Source organism: Epinephelus fuscoguttatus, linkage group LG22, assembly GCF_011397635.1.
Source record: "Epinephelus fuscoguttatus linkage group LG22, E.fuscoguttatus.final_Chr_v1".
Lineage (NCBI taxonomy): Eukaryota > Metazoa > Chordata > Actinopteri > Perciformes > Serranidae > Epinephelus > Epinephelus fuscoguttatus.
The window spans coordinates 28,439,264-28,455,552 of record NC_064773.1 but is presented as its reverse complement, the minus strand read 5'-3'; the positions used below and the strand labels follow the sequence as shown (position 1 = coordinate 28,455,552).

Genomic DNA, 16,289 nt, shown 5'->3' with positions numbered 1-16,289 from the left:
TGTAATCTGCAATTTCCTATGACCTGTATCCCAAACACACACCATGTGAAACTGTACGTGGGCAACTGTGCACTCAATAGGTATGGACTAGTTATATATTATTTGCTTAAGTTTTCGTTGATTTTCTTGCAATCTCATGAGGACAAGCCTTTTTATACTTTGGTTAAACAAACCAGATAGAGCCTGCTAACCAGTGAGCTTGAAAAATGGATTTGGAGGAGGGTGAGTATGGTTACCTTTGTAGAGAGCCAGGTGAGATAACAAGCTACTGATCATTATCTAACGAAGGGATGTAGTGCTTCCTCCAACAATGCAAACTGAATACATTTAAAAAGATAATCTATTAGATTAAATAATTTGACAATGGGGTGATTCTCTGGACCTGGGTTGACAGTTTAACTTCTCTAACAAGATTTCAATTAGAAGAGTCAGAAGAATGAAGTAAAGATAATATTCAATACAGAATATGCAAGTACAGATTAAGAGATAATGTGAACTGACTGATATTTAACAGAAGTCTTTGGCGCTCGGACACCAGAGGGAGATTGTTGCGGCAGCAAGATAAATCCCCCCCATGGAGTCCAGACACTGGTGAGGGTGGTGGTGACTGATTAGGTGGATGAGGCTGATGGATGCGAGAAGACTGGGCAGTGATGGGCAGGTGGAGGGCGCGCATGGCTGCAGCATGAAAGAACTATGGAATCCACTATGTGAATTAGCTGTAGAACACTTGATGACTCAATTAAGGGCTCAAATAACATCTACAGATAATGAGTGAGCGTGCATGCAAGGAGTGAATGGCAGGGTGAGAAAGAAAAATTACAGCCTGGGCATGGAAAGTATTGTCTTCCTGACAGAACATTTGCCAGGACTTCATTTGTGATGGCTGTACAAGTTGTTCTTTTGTTTTGGTCAGTACCACATGGGATTCTTCACCTCACAAAAGCTGTCAAACTGGGTGGATACATTTAAATAAAAAATTGCCACCTTGCCTCCCTGAACAGCCTGCAGAACCAGCTCTGGCTGTGATTAAGCACATTGTTCAGACCCATGGATCTAGAGTATAAAAGCGACACAGATCAGATGGGATGCAGGTCAGCAGCACCACCCAGATATAGATGAACATCTAGAAGTGCACTGCTGACTAAAGACTCCTAAACACAGACAACATGAAAGTTATTGCAGCCATCTTGCTGGTGCTGTGTCACCTGACCATCAGTTATGGTAAGTCACTGTCTCATTATATTTGTGTTACAGAATTAATAGCTGAAGCAGGTTCAAATGAAATAAGACCAGACTTTTTTACTTTAATGGATATGTATTTCCCTCTCATATTAACAGGTGATCCCTCAGCACGGGGAAAGGGGGCAAATGCGGCAGGTAAGAGGGCCATTCACTGGCTGTTTACGATGAGTGTCTAAAGAACAGCTTAAGTCAATTGTTGAAGCCGTTTAAGGGAAAATAAAATCAGACTTTCTTATTGTAAAACATATGTTTTTCTCCCTTACATTAATGGGTACTGTGTCTGCAGAATTAATAAAACAGAGACCTGCACAGCCATCAGTGCGGCCTCCTGTGCAACCATCAGTGCGGCCTCCTGTGCAACCATCAGTGCGGCCTCCTGGGCGGCCATCCGTGCGGCCTCCTGTGAGACCATCCATGAGGCCGTCTGTGGGGCCTCCTGTGCGGCCATCCATGAGGCCATCTGTGCGGCCTCCTGTGAGACCATCCATGAGGCCTTCTGTGCGGCCTCCTGTGCGTCCATCCATGAGGCCATCTGTGCGGCCTCCTGTGCGTCCATCCATGAGGCCATCTGTGCGGCCTCCTGTGAGACCATCCATGAGGCCTCCTGTGCGGCCTCCTGTGCGGCCTCCTGTGCGGCCACCTGTGAGGCCACCCGTGCGGCCATCTGTGCGGCCTCCTGTGTGGCCTCCTGTGAGACCATCAGTGCGGCCACCTGTGAGGCCATCCCCACGGCCTCCTGTGTGGCCTCCTGTGAGGCCTCCTGTGAGGCCAGTTGTGCCACCAATTGCACCAAGTAAGTGAGCCATCCACTGGCTGTTTACAAAAACTAACACAAAAGACTACACAGTGAATAAGATTGAAAACACTAAATGTAGTATATATAATATACAGTCAGACACAAAGGTAAGCAGACATAATATGTTTAATTTTGTTAGATGGTGTTAGATTAGCACATTGGCTTGCTTGCATCACAAACTGAAATGTGTGGCAAGCTGTCAAGATCCAATGACCATTTTATATTTCCTAAATTGTAAGGATGACTATCTTTAAAGCCCCTACAAGGAACTTTCATTTTGAGTTGATTTTGGCGACCCTGTGATCAAAAGCGGTAGTGTTTTGCCAGAATGAAGCCTACATTTCCCATGAGCTCTAGCGCGTATTGTCGTAAAGATGCTTACCTGGCTTGCGCATGTGTTTGTTTTGGGGATGAATGAAACAACAAGATGGGAAAACTTTGCCCCGCTCCTATCGGGGATCCCAGCTCACCTCTGCTGCGCCCCAGCTCCACCTCTCCAGCGTAAGCGCCACTGCCGCTGGGGTAAACACAGCGGTCGGCTGGTAAGGCTGAAGGCCTGTTTGGCGAGCACTTCCACGGCTTCTTGGACTGAGTATGGAGCGGTGCCTCGTCTCGCCTCTTTATTTCTTGGCACTTGCTGGACCCTGTCGACGCCTGGCTGGTACCTGTCGTCGGCCCGGATGAGGTGTTCCCCTGCTCTCCTCATCCCCATTGGCACAATCTGAATCTGCGCAACCTGCGGCCTTTGTGTGTGGCTCCCCGGACAGCTAACCCTGTGGACCCGCCGGCTCCTGCCAGGATTGGGCTGGTAAATGCTAGATCGCTAACGAACAAAACGTTTATCGTGAAGGATTTCCTGACTTCACAAGGATTGGATTTTCTCTGTGTGACTGAGACCTGGCTGAGTGTTGGTGAGTCCAGTGCTTTCACAGAACTTTTACCCGATGATTGCTGCTATTTTAACTCCCCGTGGACGTCAGGTCGAGGAGGAGGAGGAATAGCGACTAGTCACTATAAATGTAAGCAGCTAGGTAAGATGACGTGTGCCATCTGAGTGCTGTAAATCGTTTCATCCTGGAAGCGTCCTGAGGCGGACCCGGAGACAGTTTCCTAAAGGTATGGATATAAACTATACAGAAATAGCCTATCTTCACACCGATGGTCTCATTTGCTGTTGTAGGTCATGCACAGACATCAGCAAAAACGAGAGACTTTTGCATATCCAGTTAAAAGTTCCTTGTAGCGACTTTAACTAACTTCAGTATATTGCTTCCTTCCCTCTGTCAAGAGTGTGACACATGACAAATAACTGGTGACAGACAATGACAGCTAATGTAGTTAGGTACACTATCCTCCAAACATGGTGGCGCTGCCCCAGAATGCTCTGCAATTCCAATTCCCTGTAATGCTTTTGTCTTCACAGACTGGAACTGCGATGAGGGTCCACGGCTGTATAATGCTCAACAGATTGATGCTGGGCAGGGGCAAGTGGTGGCAACAGACAGGTATAACTATCCGTATATCCTGATCGGATCGTTTTGGCAGCGACTGAGCTCAATCAGATTCAAGCATCTCTCAGTGGGATATGCAGGACTTTGGGGAAGTAGCACGTCAAACATCGTCTACAAATACGTTGCTGGCAACTTTGTATGATCCACTGGTTAGTATGATTTTTATTATTAGAAATATTGTTACTTCCACATGAATAAATAAAGTCTGTATGGATTTGGTTGGTCATCATTAATACTTTTCATAGTGCTGGTCCAGTACAGTGCTCCTACTATGGAGAAAGATCCCCAAGTGACAGATTTACTTTTGCAACACACCTTTACAGGACACACAGTGTATAAAAGTCTAAACAGTAACAGCTGTTTGCTGACTAAATGACCTGTACCTCTCTATGTCTTCAGGTCAGTCTATGCAGCAGGTGGATGCTGGAGGTAGTGATCAACTTGTGGGAGTCACTACCTCCAACCAAGCCTACTGTCTGAGATGTAGCTCAGCTTTGACCTACAGTGGAGTGGGTTACCTGAGGTGGAATTCCCTGTCAAGAAGGTTGAAGTACTACACCTGTAGCCCAAAGAACGGATGCTGGGGAGTCGACACGAGTAACCGGGTCTACTTCACACGGGTTGGCACTTCTGAAATCTCATGTCTTTAACTCTTGGTGGTGTTGGTGTTACTGTTAGGTCACATGGACTATACTCACTCATTAATCATGACGACTCCATGTATGCTTCTTATGACAGACAATAAACTCAGTAAGCTGTGGCACCTCAGGCTGGACACAAGTGGCAGGGCAACGCATGAAAATGGTTGAAGTGGGGACTGACGGAACTGTTTTTGGAGTGACCTCACGCGGTGACATCTACCAAAGGTAAGCCAGTACTCACAGTCTGGTAATAATATTTGTGAGGATGACTTTCTATCAAAAAAAGTCTGTAAGTGCATTATACACTAATATGAAATCTGTACCAAAAGCACATTTTCTGCAAAGGGAAAGCGCTACAATAATCTCAGAGGCTTCATAAGCTCTGTGCAGAGTTTCTGCTGATGGAAACAGAATTAAGATGATGGTTTTACAGATTTCTGCTTCTCTCTCAACAGAGTTGGCATTGTCACTGGTCGCCCATCTGCTGGCAGATATTGGGCCCGTGTCCCAATGTGCATGAGAGTCCGTCACCTGAGCTATGACCTGAACAAACTTTGGGTTGTTACCAACTCTGGTTTAGTCCTGAAGTGCACACGCTAATGATACCTGCATGGCAGATACTCAGTGCACACTCATCTCTATTTATCATGGGAGATTTCATGTTTGTCAAGGACAGGAATCTCTAAATGGTGTTTCGGCTGTCATCCCTATAAAGCTCTATCATTTCTTGCCATTCCGAGCGATTGGGGGGTTCGGTGCCTTGCTCAGGGGCACCTCAGCAGTGCCCAGGAGGTCAACTGGCACCTCTCCAGCCACCAGTCCACGCTCCATATTTTGGTCCGGACGGGGACTTGAACAGACGACCCTCTGGTTCCCAACCCAAGTCCCTATGGACTGAGCTACTGCCGCCCCAATAATAGTGTTTATAATAATAATAGAGTTTTCAGCAATATTACACTTTTTTTTTTTTAAGAAAAGGGTTTTTTAAACCACACAAGTGTAAAAGGAGAAATATCAAATACAATATAAAGCAAATGTCACTTGACACAACACTATGTAGAGACATTGGACATCAACAAGTATTCATTTACCTCCTCTACCAAACAGTGGCTGTCCGCTCAAAGCTTAGCAAACATATCTATGCATGGCAGGCCTGTCAAATATTCGATGTCTCCACATGTTGAAGCTGCGGACAGCGTAATCTGCATATAAAGAGTTTGGAAGGTGATGTCCTTTTATAGCCTTTCCTAAAGTGGCATGTAAGGAATTGGTTAAACAGTGTATTTGTCTGTCTCTTGAACTGCAAGAGCAGTCAGGGTTAGGGGTTAGGGTTAACCCTAACCCTTAGTGAGTGTTTCTCTTACCTTGTTGTTTTCCCACAATTTTCTTGTCTGCATAGGAAACTCTTGAGCCTGTTAAAAGTCCTACTCTGTTCTCTTCTAAGTTCTTTGACTTAGGAGCTCTGTTAAAGGATAACTTTGGCTTTTTTTTCTTTTTTTAAAAAAAAAACTGGACCCTATTTTTCCATGTAAGTTGATGAAAGAGACTTATGTAAACAGCAATTTTTTTTAAATTGGTCCAGTATTGAGAAAGGGGGCAGCAGCTGGCAACCGTGTGATGGGCAGTACGTGGGGCAATTGAACACCCTCACTGTATGTCCATTAAAAGTGGTTATTTTTGCCACAGACAGGCTCAGATTGTTATTATAAGTGGCTGAAGCGTCTCTTTACCTTCTTTACCTACACTTGTTGCAGTCAGACAACAGTAAAACGGTGTGTGTGAGATCTAGAGAGAGTATAATAACCGGAATAGTTTACAGAAAATATACTTAAGTGTTGTCAAAAGGATTTTCAGTGTCATGGATGATTATATCACTCAATACTGAACCAACTTCAAAAATTGTTCACATGAGTCTCGTTGACCAATTCACATGGGGAAATATGCTCCAGGTTGAAAAATGCTTATGTTATCCTTTAAGAGCTAAGATGCTTTGTGAATTACTTATATCTTTACCAGAATCTAGCCTTAACTCTTGGTGCAATTTCATTATTCAAAGAATTTTCTTGGAATTTTGTCACCAGGAGCAACTCTGGGAGGCTTTGTGAACATGGCTGCTGAAATGCATGACACTGTGTGAAAAGTGTCAGAAGTTTTCCTGGAAAATGCAAAGATTCAGACTACATGCAGGATGGCAAAAGCAGGATTTGAACTTTGAAATTTGTAATTAAAAGTCAACCACCTTCCCACTCAACTCCAAAACAAATTAGCTGATCATTGTGTATATGCATCCATTTTAAGTACGTAATGACATGCCTGCATGGCTTTGACAGGACGAGTTACGAAGAAAATGCAGTTAGTTTTACTTGAGTTAAATATATTGGATATTGACAGAAGACACAGAGAAAGGTAAGTCACAGAACTTAAATATGCTATAAATTATAATATAACAATTCAATTGTTGGTGATACAATCCTGGAAAAAACAAACCACACCAATGTAAAGACTTTTATGAAATTTGTTCAGAAAGTGTAGGACCTTTCCACCAAGGTTACGGGGTTACATTGCTGAACCTCTGTATCCCCAGGGTGGGTGACTGCCTCACTGTGCCACGAGGAAAACATGGCTCCAGTGGCATGTCCAGACTTTTTGTGCTGGGATGGCTCAGGTGGGGCAATTTGTCTCCACTACCCATACCTACTTTAATTACTATATTGCAGTGTCTAACACTCTTGTTTATAGTTTAGTTTAAAAGATAAATAGACCTACCTGTCACAACACAAGAGTGACACCACACAAATATAAAATAAAGCTCTTTCAGGAGCCAGAGCAAATAATGAGAGCAATGTAGCCCAGAATCCCCAGAGACTTATTAAGAAGCTGACTGCTAGCCTCTACACTAGTGAGCTCTGCTCAGCAGCTCCGTTCCAAATCAAAGCATATCCTCTTCTTCTTCCTCTGTGGCTTTTTTGGCAGGCTAGACAGTACTCTGGCACATTACTGATCTCAGGTTTAAGACTGAAGTGCACCTGTAAACGAAAGTTCATTCTACTCATCAAACAGTTTAAACTGACTGGGCAGATAACCAGTCACATTGGGATGGCAACTGGGGTGGCCAAAATATTTTCTGTTTGGGACCTTTTGATTTATTTCTTGGGTTACTTCTTAGCCTTCTCAAGAGCTATGCAGAGTGAGCTGCTTGGTTTTATGATGAAGCTTTGTTTGAATCTGTTCAAAGATATGACACCTATAAAAAGAATAAATGTTCTATGCCTTTCCGTTGTCATGGACAGTTTTGACTGAACTGACGTGTCTCCTCAATGCAGATGGAGTTCACTTTTGCCTTTCTTTTCACTGTAGTGTCTCATCTGCAAGAATGTCTGCTTAGATGTAATAATATGATACTGCACTGTAACTATAAAGCCACATTTTAAGAAGTCAGCTCCGTTTTGACTCTTTTCTTTTGAATTAAAATAGTGGGATTTTGTGGGTTTTTTTGTTTGTTTTTCTCAGAGGCAGCGAGGTACAGTTTTTGGAATTTAGCCTGTCATTAAGTGACAGTGAATCAGGAAATGTTGACGACACCAGTCAGTCATCTTGTAATTATACCGCAGTGACTATTGTTCTGCACTTTATAGCTTTTGGGTGGTCTTGCAAATGGCATTCAGTCTTAACCTGAGGGCACAGAACTCAAGCTAGAAGGCTGAAAGGTTAGTGTGTGTGTGTGTGTGTGTGTGTGTGTGTGTATATATGTGTTTGTACTATGGCTCTCCTTCCCTCCTCTCTCAGACACTTCCCCTGCCTCACTCTGTTATTCCCTTGACTCATAATTGATAGTCATAGGTCTAAAAATTAGACTTAATTAGAGTAATTAGAGTATAGGTCACTCAGTACAAACCTTAAGTACCTGCCTTCTCAGAGACATGGACTTCATTTAGGAACCCAGGTGAAATGATTATTTCAGGTGACTTCAGTAGCAATTGGCTTGATCATTCTTTATCAAATAATATTCTTAAAAGCACAAATTTAACTCAGTTAATCGATGAGCCCATCAGAGTCCACGTGTGATCTAAGTCATCATTAGACAAGATCCTCGTTACTCGTCCTGAAAGAATTATAAATTCTGGTGTTTTGTCTGATTGCTTTAGCACATGTGATCTTCTGTGTATGGGCGATTAAAGCCCCTTGTCTTCCTCTAAAATACATTATAGTTCAACAGAGTGAGAAAATTCATTTCGACAACCACATATGTGATTTGATCTCAATGGACAGAACTAACTTATATCTTACGCTGAAGACTCTTGGAACCTTTTATTGTGAAGTAACCAGATGCCAACCTGCCCCCTGGAGGGAAATTAAAGTTAAAGGTAAGCATCTACCGATCTGATTAGTCTATTTATACAACATAAGAATTGGAAAATTTACAGGAAAACTAAGGATCCTGCTGATTGGAACAAAGATCAGTCTTTAAGGAACTTATGTAAGACAAAACAAATAATGTTAAATCAGACGTTTACAAGTAACATCTCTCTGAGGATATGTATAGTCCAAAACAGTTATTGAGAAATACAAATACTATTCTCAATAAGACATAGATTCAACTCAACAACAATATCATTCATGACCCTCACGTTATTTTAAATGTCTTTAATCAACACATCTCCTCTGTAGGTTGCTCTCGTGTTCAACTCACCTATCGCATGTGATTCTTTTAGTGCCTCACCGTGTAGAAGCTCTCGATTGGAGGAAGACTACCTGTGTCAAGTATGAGTCAAGGGACCCAAATGATGCAGAGTAGTAGGCAACAAAAGGTGAGCTTTAATGACGCTTATAAAAACATCCAAAATCTATGAACTAAGGACGACTGTGCACCTGGACTAGCAACGCTGTTACTTCCACATGACTAAATAAAGTCTGCATGGGTTTGCTTGGTCATCATTACTACTTTTGTTAACAGTATAATATCGCAGTGCTGGTGCAGTGCCTCTGTGTCTTCAGGTCAGGCTATGCAGTAGGTGGATGCTGGAGGTGGTGATCAACAAAACAGCAAAACATCCTTTCATTTTATAGTTATAATTGACTAATGTATGTAAACTTGCCGCCGTAGAAATAGTAGTTACATATCCTTCAAAATGGGTCTCAATTATGCTACATTCATTCACAGTTCTCTCTCTATCCCACTCCCAGCGCTTCCTCCAACCAACTGATTATGGGCATTCCCTCTTCTAGTTAGTCAATAAAGCTTTGCCACAATCTCCTTCTGCCATTCCTGTTGGTACTGCCAAACTATAAATCTGTTCTCATCTCTGCTCCTGTTAGCTGTCATTTTAGGCAGAATTGTTGTGCCCTCCTCCACCCTATTCACCTCCAGTGACCTTATCCAAAGCACAGGATGAGCTCATCAAAAGCCCACTCCTTTTCACATCCAGATCCTCAGATCAGTTTCCAGACTCCATAGGGTTCCCTAATCTACCACGTTTTTACCACCCACCTGGAGCATATGAAATTACAATGTGGTCTAATTGCCAAAGACTTTTCACACGTCTCATACTTATGTGCACATGTAAATAAACATTCTTTACTCTCAGAACGAGACTCTCCTGATTGAACTTAACAGTGTGAGTGCAGGGTAGGCTACTTATACAAATACCACTGTACTCCTGGTGATAATGCCTATTCAACCAAGTGTTAACATTAAAAAATGGTCCCAGGACTGAGGACAGATGTATTTGTTTCAGAGAGAGAGCGAGAGAGAGAGAAACTGCTAGAGAGAAGGCAAGAGAAAGTGGAAGGTGGACTATTGCACGCAATGTTTCTGTAAGTTGTTAATACACTGCTTTGTCACTTTTTGACCAGCCCACCTGAACGTATGATATTTTCTCATAAGCTTACCCAAACCCGCCCTGTGGGTTTTGTGTTGACCTGTGCATCACTACTTCTCCTAATAACAAGCTAACAGATAGATTTGTAACATCTTTTTGTGGGTCAAATGCACATATTTTAGGTTAAATAGATCATTCCTCACACTAGAGACCAGCTTGCAATAGGATCACTCCAGCCGCACGACACTGACTGGCAACTTAAACTAAATGAGGGCCAGGAGTGTAAAGTGGAGGGCCAATGGTTCCTTCCCAACTTCATATTCCCTCTACCTCTACTTCAGGCTCCCTTGCTCAGGCCACACCCATCTTCAGACTCGGCTTTCATTTTGATCTTAACTACACACGTGAAGTTTAGTGACTGAATTGACAAAATCTGACCCCCCCACCCCCAGCCAGAAATCATTAGTGACCACTTGTTTTATCCTCTCTAGTGATGTCAGGGAAACAGAGATTGGAAGAGGCTAGAGCAGGTCAGGTGGAGGAGAGAGAAATGTGGAAGTGTTTGTGTTTGTTGAAGTGTGTATGTGTGGGTGTGTGTGACCTCAGGTGTAGATCTGGAAAAATCCAATCTTGTTCAAAACCACAATCCCACATCTTTGTATGTATCAAGGTGGTTTCTATGGAAACCACAAGCACTCAAAAAAGATGAGTGAAAGCTTTTTCAAACAGCTTTTTTGAATTGTAAAGTGAAGTTAAAAACAATGCTGTCCTGTGAATCAACATGTGTCTCTGTTTGTTTTTACAAAGGGACATGTGGTTGGACTATGACTGATGTTAAATGGATGTTGGTGCATCAGTGGTGAGGTTATACCCCATGAACATCTAAAATTCTTTTAAATGATAATCATAAATCATCATCTATTAAAACAAAACCCTACTGAAATCTGAAGATTTAATTGCATGAATACTTTTCAGCAAAGTGAGTCCTGCAGTTATTTATTTAATACATTTTAATTTTCAAATGAGAATTTCCCATTTTGATGTCAAATGAAAGGCCATATGTTCTTGCTCCTCTGATTCTCCAGGCAGAACCTTTGAACTGACCTCATTCACTGTTAGGACAACATCTAATGCCAGGGTCAGTTTGACGTAGAATACTGAGAACAGATGACATTGTGCTGTTAAGTAACCAAAATCAAACGTCTTCCAGTCGTCTCATGTGGATGTGATCTTGACATAGACTAATGACATAACTTGTAAGGTATGGAGAACAAAGAACAAAAACACAACATCTGCAAAATGTCATAATGTTGACAATCACACAAAGTGAAATTCTAACATTGTTAGACATTTAAAATATCGTCGACCCAATTTAAAGTCTCTTAGACTAAGACTCCTGCGTTTTTCTATCGTCATATTGATGTCAGGTGCAAGCTGGGCCCTAAAAGGCTGGCCTGGTCAGGATAGCCTGCGGCAAGTGGATCTACTGCTACTGTAGCATAACCCGGCCTGTTAGTGCAGGAGCTAACAAGCCAACGGAGACAACAGATAATATCACAGCCATTTTGCATTATTACCACCAACAATACCAACAGGAGGAAACCTGGCTACCTAATCTTCTTACCAAATGCAGATCCATCGCAGCAAAGCCAGTCCTTGGGCCTGTGCAGTAAGTCTTCTTGCTAGTAAGACCTCCTGTACTTTTAGCAGTGGACGTCCTTTGTGGAGTCCTTGCAGGTAAGTCTTGTCCTGTCTGTTCACAATATCAAGTAAAAAGATGATATGTCAATGTTGTGTTCACATCAAATCAGTTACTCTAGGTTTAAGGTAACATCACACACACAGAGCCACATCCTCTACTCTTGATTGATAAAAACCCCTTAACGGAGCCCTTCACTACTGAACAACCAGCCTAAGCAGAACTATACTTCATTGTCTTAACCCCTTTCTCCAGAAACAGGTGTAGCAAGTGTAACAAGATACATGGGATTACTTTTATCAGTAAACATGAACGATACAAACAAGACTGAAGTATTCCTCACTGATATGCATATCTATAACCATTAAGAATCACACAAATTTTAAGTGTTTGGTTGCCACTCCATTTAGTTCCTAGGAAAGCATGGTAAGAATGGGTATGCCAAAACACATCAAGAGGAGGAAAGGAAGGATGAATGGGTAAGTTTGAACAAAGGAAACTAATGCTGCACTCAAGAACATAGATTAAATCAATAAATTAACTGAACTGAACAGTAACTGTATGTGTTTTGTTTTAGCCAGGAAATGTTGATAGTAAAATTATATCTTATGTTGCAAACAAAGGCATGGCCATGCAAAGAATGAAGAGAAATGTGTGTGTTCTTATCCACTTTGTCAAAACTAGTGATTTAAACAGGAAATGTGTTTTGAAAGAAACCTTATGCCAGTCTAAGTGTTTTCAGTTAACATAATGAGAAGGTGTTGGTGGTAAACATTTGTTTACTGACAGTGTGTTGGTAATTTACAATATCCATTCTTGCAAAAAAAATATCTGCTTGTAGCAACTAAAGCATAATGGGATTTTTAATGGTTATTTTTAGGCACTAACAGCACTTGGTTATGGTTTGGGAAAGATCGTGTTCCTGGTTTAATACTGCAAAAGTCAAAGCACAAGACAGGATGTGTTTATTTATTTATTTATTTATTTTACATTTAAACAAAATCACAAGTCTAGTCTCAACAAACAGATGTTTCACTAATGTTGTACTTTATTAAGTCAATTTTGTAGATTTGTAGGGACGATGGACTGTACAGTCTGATACTTTGACATCTTCATAGGTGTAGATTTCCAGGAGGAGGCATATTTTAACACAACACAGAAACATGGAAGTAGTAGAGGACTTTAATTTTGACAAAATTAGAGACATTCACACCATAATTGATGAGGAAAAACTTACCAGAACGTGGGACATTAAACCACTTGAGAATATTGTTAGTCAACCACTGAAAAGTAAGTGCTTCATACTACACAAGACATACATCACTTTCTATCAACAACCATGTAGAGTATGTTGAAATACATGTTTTTTAGATTTTGCCAACCATATGCAAAGTGTTTATTTAGTATTTTAAAAAAAAAATCAAACCACCATAAATTTGTCATTTAATAAAAAAATGGCATAGGCTTGCTGTTTAATGAAATGCATATCTTTACTTGATTAATTGGGTAACTAGAGCTATTACTGCAAGATCTCAAGCTGAGGTGGATGACACATGAAATAATACTTATATTGCATCAACTGCAGCCTATCATAGTGGTGACTTAACGTGATGGTATGTACCATATGTCACTGTTGAGATACTTGTATCTATTACTTAGTATTTTCATGTTATCCCTTTGTTGTCCTGCTCAGCTGTTTGGTTGAGCACATTGTAAGTCGCTTTGTCTTAATGAAATCTGTGTTGCTGAACTTTAACCTGATTGAGCTATCTCTACCATTGGGATTAGGTATGTTATGCTAAAAAAATTATGCTGTTTGGCATGTCGGAGACCGGTCGCTAGCCCAGCACCTACCAATGTGTGCTCACCTTTATATTCTAACTAAATCAAGACCAAGACATTCAGGAGGTTTTCACCAGGAGCTGAATTATCGGCAGAAGTCTTTTCCTCTCCAAGTTAAATGGACCTGGTGATTTTAAACTGACAAAAACACCAAATTAAGCATTTTCACGTTACAAAAAAGAAGAAGAAACAGCAAAGGTGATGTTCTTGTTGCAGTGGGGCTTCTAACTATGGTGGCTGACGCAAAAACAAGAATGTCTCTGTCTCAAGCCAGTGTCAAGTTTGTCCATTCTAGGCTATTGTAGACACATGGCAGTGCAACATGGTGGTCTCTGGAGTTGGGAACCCTCTCCCTATGTAAATATAAATGGCTCATTCTAAGCTAAAGAAAATACGATTCTTATTTTCAGGTGGTGACACACTAAGAAAACATACTCATTCCATTTCCAATATATCCCCCTAAATCCTACACACTGGACCTTTAAGTCCAGTTGGATTTTGATTAAATAGTTATACATTGTGGTAACTGGTACTTTTACTAAGCAAATCATCTGAATACTTCTTTGATTAGAGTTGATATAACATTTTAGGTTGTAGATATCACATCACTGAGTTTAACACTTGCACAGTGCATTTCTCAATACAAAAATTAATATGCTTATGGTACTTTTTTTGTTTTTTACATTATATTCATTTGACAGAGTCCATCCAAAGCAATTTGAAATAAGTGCATTCAAACCACGTGATCAACATTTTCACATAAATGCAGTCATGGATATTCTTTACCCTGAATTCTCGAATGTGCATGCCAAAAAATTCAGAGTAATGTGTTTTGCATTACTAATGGTATTTTGGGAAGAAGTTTGGGACCCTCTTGAATCACCTCCAGGACTCTTCTGCTGATTGTGACAACAGTGTTATTTTCCTCTTTTAATCCCATGAATCTTTTTGCAGGGCAGGACACCTCTGAGACACCTCTCCATCCTGTTCCCAGACGCCACAGCACGGAGCACCCTCCCCACAGGTAACCACTACGAGGGATTTGACGTGCGACACCGCCACCTGGTGTCCGGCCGAGCAGCTGCACTCCCCCGCTGAGCGCTCAGACGGGCTTGGCGCTCGGAGGTCTGCAGGCTGCTGCCGCTTTCTCTCAAGCCTGAAGAGAGCTTCTCCTCCCGCGGTTCCCCGCGCTGACAGCCGTCCTCTCCGCACTCCAGGAACATCCTTAAGGAGAGCTAAAACTGCTTTTTCCGACGCTGCACCTCCTCTAAAAAGCCACCTTGGTTTGCCTGTGTGAATAAAGAGCTGCGGTGAGAAGAGAGAGAGCCTCCCTTCTTCAGCCGCTAGATATCAGGTAAGACAATTTACCATCAATTTGCGTTGAGAGATGTGCGATTTTGCCACTTGGTGTTTTGTTGCGGTGTTATAAAGCGCTTAGAGAGGCTCGTGGGAATGAACAAAAGGGAATGCACAACATGGATTGTTCCAGATAGACTGCACCTGCTCTAAATGAGTGTGTCTGGTTGTTGGTTGTAAATATACAAACCACTTCTGCAAGGTGCTGTCAGGTTAACAAGGCGGCTTAGTGATGCACGGGAAAGTGATAAATAGGATATATCTGAATCAGTGCTTGAACACATCTTCACATATTGTTGTCAGTAAGTCATGCAGTTGTGAGTGGAAACGTAGACTAACTGGGACTCACAGAAGGAGATAATCATGAGGCAAAGTCAAAAGCCTAATTTTCATATTTGATCAATTTGGTACTGCTTACTGTGATGCATAACCAACTAGGATTAAAACTAGTCAACATTAAAAGAGCTAAAACTTACTGTTATGATGCACAGAAGTAAAGGTGGTGCAGTTTGCTCTCCAGAAGGCTCCATACCTGGTGGTCTCCTTTTTTGTGTTCACCTCTCTTGATAATGACAAACTTTATGTGAAGCTGTATGGCCAGCTCTATCCATCACACTGCCCTCTGCTCCCTTTATAACGTCTCGAAGATGCCTCAGGGCTGAGGATGCACCTAAAGGTTTTACCATTTCTGTTATTGAAATATTACCTTGGGGGGGAACCATTGTCTGAGGTCTATTTTTATGAGACACAGATGTGGATTAGGGCTCATCCTAATCTATTTAGTATCACTCACAGCCTGCTTTCACAAATGCCTGGAACATTTTTAATAATGGATGGCTGAATAGATTCACTGGCTTGCAGCATCGATTTTTGTCTGTATGAGGCTGTAAAGAGTCGTCTGATAAGAAACCAATGCAACCAAACGTCATGAAACCAAAAAATCCATAGCAGTCATATTGTAAATTCTAAAATGGATTGCACATGAATATTATAGCCAACCCAAATCTCTATGGGGATATGCCACAGAAAAGAAAAATCAAAACTGTAAACTCTTGGAAACTTATAGTGATTTTTAATCTTGCTTGAAAAAGATTATATCCAATTTTTCCCAAAGAAGCTGTAGCTCCCGTCATGTTCCCCTCTTTGTATTTGTTCCAGAGAATAATAACAACTTCTTTATTGCCCTAATTGAATTACACGCCCAAGTCAGGCGCACCAATTATTTCCTTGATTGTGTAACAAGTGAGATGCTGCAGCATCTGGTGTCCCATCCCACAGGACCGGTGTGAGGCCAGAGCTGGCTGTGGGCCCACTGATAGTGTTAACCCTCTCATTCATTCAACCAGAAGCTGCAGAATTGAGAGGGCTCAGGATCTCATC

General features: G+C 41.7%; 1 protein-coding gene and 1 pseudogene across 1 annotated transcript in view; both read left to right on the top strand.

Moving 5' to 3' along the window:
• Window positions 1–1,839: 1,839 nt before the first annotated feature.
• LOC125883205 (fish-egg lectin-like) lies at window positions 1,840–4,793 on the top strand (annotated as a pseudogene).
• A 9,873-nt stretch (window positions 4,794–14,666) lies between these two features.
• Window positions 14,667–16,289, top strand: part of nav3 (neuron navigator 3) — a 539,739-nt gene continuing 538,116 nt past the window's right edge. The window contains exon 1 of the mRNA XM_049566143.1: window positions 14,667–14,907. The gene's annotated coding sequence lies outside the window, so the exon portion shown is untranslated. The remainder of the gene's footprint in view (window positions 14,908–16,289) is intronic.